The sequence below is a fragment of the Suricata suricatta genome, chromosome 1 (assembly GCF_006229205.1).
Source record: "Suricata suricatta isolate VVHF042 chromosome 1, meerkat_22Aug2017_6uvM2_HiC, whole genome shotgun sequence".
Taxonomy (NCBI): Eukaryota; Metazoa; Chordata; class Mammalia; order Carnivora; family Herpestidae; genus Suricata; species Suricata suricatta.
In genome coordinates, this window is record NC_043700.1 from 96510164 (window position 1) to 96515694 (window position 5531).

Genomic DNA, 5531 nt, shown 5'->3' on the forward strand with positions numbered 1-5531 from the left:
TGATTTTACTTGAGGTTGGCATTGTGCTCAAAGCAGAGGAAGAACATTCTCTTCCTCCTTCTCCTCACTCCTATGGATCTTCATCCCGTAAATATTTACTATCTGTTGTTGCAACTGCCAGCGCTACCAACTATTGCTGTTACCATTTATCGAACACTTGCTCAGCCTCCAGTCGAAAAATTTTTTGATGTTGATTTACTTTGGAGGGAGAGAGAGAGAGAGCATGAACAGGGGAGGGGCAGAGAGAGAGGGATATGCACAGTCCGAAGCAGGCCTCAGTCTCCGAGCTGTCAGCACAGAGCCTGATGTGGGGCCCGAACCCATGATGATGACCTGAGTCAAAGTTTGATGCTTAACTGACTGAGCCACCCAGGCACCCAGTGTTTAAAATTTTTTTTAAATGTTTATTTATTTTTGAGACAGAGGCTCAGCTTCCAGGTTTATGATTACACGGGTGTGACAAGGTCAAGTAAACTATGACAGGCCCATGTGACAAGTAAGTCAACAGTTATATGGTTTAGTAAGTACATCAAAATCGGACAAGATAAGTCCTTCCTTTATGACCCAGACTTCACACTTCTATAGTTGGTTCTACAGCTCACAATAGTGAACTAATAGTAGCTAATGCTTATATAGTACCTATTATGTGCCAAGCAAAGTTTTCAGTGCAATTGACAATGAGAATCTTTATAACAGACTTTTGAAATAGGCACTATGATTATATCTTACAGATTACATGTCTATATACCCCAACATCACAGAGCAGGTAAGCAGCCAAGGTGGAGTTTGATTCCAGGCCTTTGGCCCCATATAGAGGAGGGTACACTGACACTAAAACAAGTCTGAACTAACTAGGCATTTGTGAACTGCTCGGGAAATGTTACTGTCACAAAATCTCTACTACGATAAAGTAAATTCTGACTTCCAAACTTGAGACTCATGAAGAAATTTTTCAAACAAGTGTTTTAAGTTAGGAAAGTACTTGAGACCTCCCGGGGCTGGAAGAGGCCTAGGACGTTAGTGACCGACGGTGAATAAGACACTGTGAATTCTGTGCAAAAGCCGTTAGAATATTAATTGCCACACTATCTGTTCAGGGATCCTTTCTCAGGTTCAATGGTTCTTATAGGCAGCGGTTCCCACCTTACTAGTTAGGGCTGCTATGAAAATTAATGACTTACGTTCACTTTAAAAAGCAAAAAATCAAAAAAACTAAAATAAAAATTTTAAAAAGCAAAGAGTCGGAATGAGAAGACAAGCCACAGACTGGGAGAAAATATGTACAAAAGACACAACTAATTAGGAGTATTATTCAAAATACACAAAATCTTAAAACCCAGCAACAAGAAAACAAACTACCAGATTAAAAATGGGCCAAAGATCTTAACAGATACCTCACCAAAGAAGATATCCAGATGGCAAATAAGCATATGAAAAGGTACTCAACACCATAAGCCTTAGGGAAATGCAAACCAAAACAATGAGATACCACCACCTATCTTTTGGAATGGCCCAAATCCAGCTCACTGACACCCTTAAATGCTGGCATGGATGTGCAGCAATAGGGATTTTCATTCATGCTGTTGGGAATGCGAAGTAATACAGCCATTTTGGAAGACAATTTGGAAGTTTCTTATAGAATGAAACATACTTTTACCATATGATCTAGCAATCATGCTCCTTGGTATCTAAAAAAGGAGTTGAAAATGTATGTCCATAAAAAAACCTGGATATGGACATTTCTAACAGCTTTATTCATAATTGCCAAAACTTGGAAGCATCCAAGAGGCCCTTCAGTAGGGTGTTGATAAACTGTTGCACACGCAGACGGTGGAATATTACTTAGTGCTAAAAAGAAGTGAGCTCTCAAGCTATTAAAGGACATGGAGAAAAATGAAATGCATGTTGCTAAGCGAAAAAAGGCAATGAAAAGGCTGCACACTGTATGATTCAACTTTATGACACTCTGGAAAAAGCAAAACTATCCAGATGATAAAAAGAGCAGTGGTTGACAGGGGTTAGAAGAGAGGAGAGATGAACAGGCAGAGCATAGATTTTTAGGGCAGTGAAACTACTCTGTATGGTGGATACATGTCATTTTAAATTTGTCCAAAAACACAGAATATACAACATGAAAAGTGAACTGTAATAAAAACTATTGATTCTGGTTGATAATAATATTTTAATGTAGCTTCATCAATTTTAACAAATGTGCCACATTGGTGAGAAAAGCTGATAGGCGGGGAGGCTACGCATATATGGAGCAGAGGGTAGATGGGAAATCTCTGTACACTCTAATCAATTGTTCTGTGAACCTAAAACTGCTCTAAAAAGAAAGTTCTTTTCTTTAAAAAAGCAAGGTAAAGTCCATTTATAAGAGGACTTCTATTCTTAAGGAGGAAAAATTGTGCACTGTTTGGAACATTATACCTGTTCCTGTGTTCTTGCTCCCTGGAGAGAATTGCTAACCTTCATCCTGGAGTGCAAGAATTACTGCTCAATAGTGTCTTCTTATTAGGTGTGTTACAGATACACCTGCCCTAGGAAAAGGGAGCGAGAAGGAGAGGGAAAGAAAGAGGCAGTGAAAGAGAACAGGAGCCAACCACGGTGTGTGAAATAGATGTTAAAGAAGATACAGCATTGTCTTAGATATTTAAGAGGAAATTTATAAGCCAACTTCTGCTCTGAGATTAACAATCACTTTAAACTTATTTGGATTTATCATAAAAATTATGCTTTACTTATGCCTCAGTGGCCAGCTCTTTTTGAAAATAATCTGCCTTAACAGCTGGATTTTCTGAATATTGAATACAATTTTTCCCCCAAAGGAGTAATGAATTCTGAATGTATGTTAGGCAAACACTCATTTAATAAATACACAGACAGCTAACAGCATATATGCAGTGATAGACCCTCTTTTACAAAAGAAGGAAATAAGACAGATAAAGCGGTCTTATACCAGGGAGGGCCATCTTTCCTCTTTCTTCAAGAAACTACTTTTTTCAGATTTCCTCTCCTCTGGGTTTTCATCAATTCCAAGGACATGCTTCTCAAAAATAAAAATGTTAGCAGACTCCGGAAAGAGCATTTTCCTCTGACCAGGAGAGTTAGTTTATGTTATCAGCTGAAATTTGCTGCCCTCCTCCCCCTACACAAATTCATACATTGAAGTCCTAGTCCCCAGTACTGCTGGATGTCTATTTGAAGACAGAGCCTGCAAAAAAGTAACTAAGTCAAAAATGAGGCCATTGGGGTGGGCCCTAGCCCAAATGACTGGTGTCCTTACAAGAGATTAGGACACAGACACACAAGGAAGAACACAGGGCAAGATGATCATCTGCAATCTTTCAGAGGAAAACAACCCTGTCGACATCTTGATCTCGGACTTCTAGCCCCCAGCATTGTCAGAAAATCATTTTTCACCCGGTCTGTGATACTTTGTTATCGCGGCCCTAGCAAACTAATATAATACGTAAGAGTAAACCCTGATGACTCCAGCACTCCTGAAGGGCTTCTCTCCAGAGCCTCCCTCGTAAGAGCAATTCATGAACTTGTGTACATAATTATAAAGATCCTGTAGACTTCATGAGTTAATTCAACAAACATTTGTTGAACTTGTCCAGCTAAATGACAAAGACAAAAAGATAAGCCTCCAAGTGGCTCGAAGTAAATAAGACCCAAAACATCCTCAAGGAATTCAGTCTAAAGAGGAGAGACAGGCAAAGAAAGAGTTAATTTCAATCATGAAGTGACCAGTGGTAAGATTGTGGTAGGCAGAAGGGCTGTGAGAACTTCCCTGGGATGTAGAAAGGGCGTCCTGTTGGAGGTCACATCTAACCTAAGTCTTTCGGAAAAAGAACAAGTATGCCAGGTGCATAGGGAAGAGAGGCATTTCAGTGGCAGGACTACCACAAAGGCAGGGGAACGAGAAGTGTCTAGAATGTGGGGTGATGAGTGAGATGTCCAGGGTAAGTGGAGTTAGGATGTGTATGAGGGAGGATTTGAAGAGAGAGTGAAGAAATAAGGTCAGACCACAAAGGGCTGGGCAAGCCAAATTTGGATTTTAACCTGAAAGCAGTGGGAAGCCACCAGAGACTTTTTCAGAGACAAGTCACGATCAGACTTGCTGTGAGCATGGTCTGTGTAATAGCGTGGAGAACTGAAATGGTATGAAGAGAGGCAGGTTGCATACAGACAGCAGGGAGGTAGATGGGAGGCTGAACTGAGGCAGTGGTATTGGGGTGCAGAGAGCTGTCCTGCTTCTGGGATATTTAAGAGATGGGATTCACATTGTGAAGATTCACACACTTCCATTTCTACATGTGCTCCTATGGGAAAGGTGCTTCCAACTGTAAAGCATTAGACAATATACACTTGTATTTTCTAAGATGTACAAATAAATATCATTTCATCCTTAAACATAGATTATCAACTTAATAAAACATACAATATTATATTTACTTTTTAAAAATTAAATTCAAAAAGGGCACACTTCCTTATTTGTGTTTTTAGTTAATTTGGGGAAAAATTGCTCCTCAAAAAAATACAGTAAATTGGATACAGTTAAAAATGAATGTCTTATTTTATCTCATCATAGCAGGTCTGGTATTTTTATGATTCTTCCAAGTTGGACTTGATTGAAAGCTGCATATTTAAGGCAATAGAGAGCCTTGGAAAATACACCCGCCTCAGTTTAATCTTAGTTTTCTCACTAAACTACCTACCTTGACTGGTTTACTCAGTCTCTCTAGGCCTAATTTTTCTTATTTCTAAAACAAGGGATAAATTCTTTGATCCTTAAGAGTCCTTTTGACTAAAATTCCATGAATCTTTTCTCCCAGAAAAAAGAAAATACCACTTTTGACTTTTAAAATGATTTTTTAGTTTTATTTAGTATTATTATTTAACTTTTCAAAAGAAGATTTTTAAATGTTGCTAAATATTTCTTGGAAAGTATATAAATCTTGTTAGATGGTTTTGAGATTCATTAAACAAACAAACAAACAAACCTGAAGCACCGTGCACCTTTAAACATTACCGTTCCTGGGGTACAAAGGCATTTAAGGAAAGGTACTTAAATCTCTGTAGGTTCAACTAAGGCTTAGAGTAACACAATGAACAAGTGATGCTTGTTCAAAAAAATTGGAGTTGAACGGGGTAAACGCGACTGCAGAAACATTAACAAGCCAGATGAGTCCCTTTTCCCTCCCTTAGGAAACTTGCAGTCTGTAAATGGAAAAGGGCCCTAAATCCTCTGGCAGAGAAATGGGAGAATAGGAAGGGACGTTACTCTGATTTCCTCACTCCCTACCTGCTGATCTGGTTTCCTCTCCAGCTCTGTCGGTCCGATTAGGAATTGATTCTCCCCCGTTCTCTCCCTCCCTCGCCCCCTCCCTCCCGCTCTGTCCTTCACCCAGGGTAACGTTAGTGTCCTAGCAAGTGATGCTGTCGGAGACGGGAGCCGGGCTCGGAGGAGGCGCCGCCGCCGGCCGGGAGAGCCCTTCCCAGCCCCCTAGCCCCACTCGGCCCCG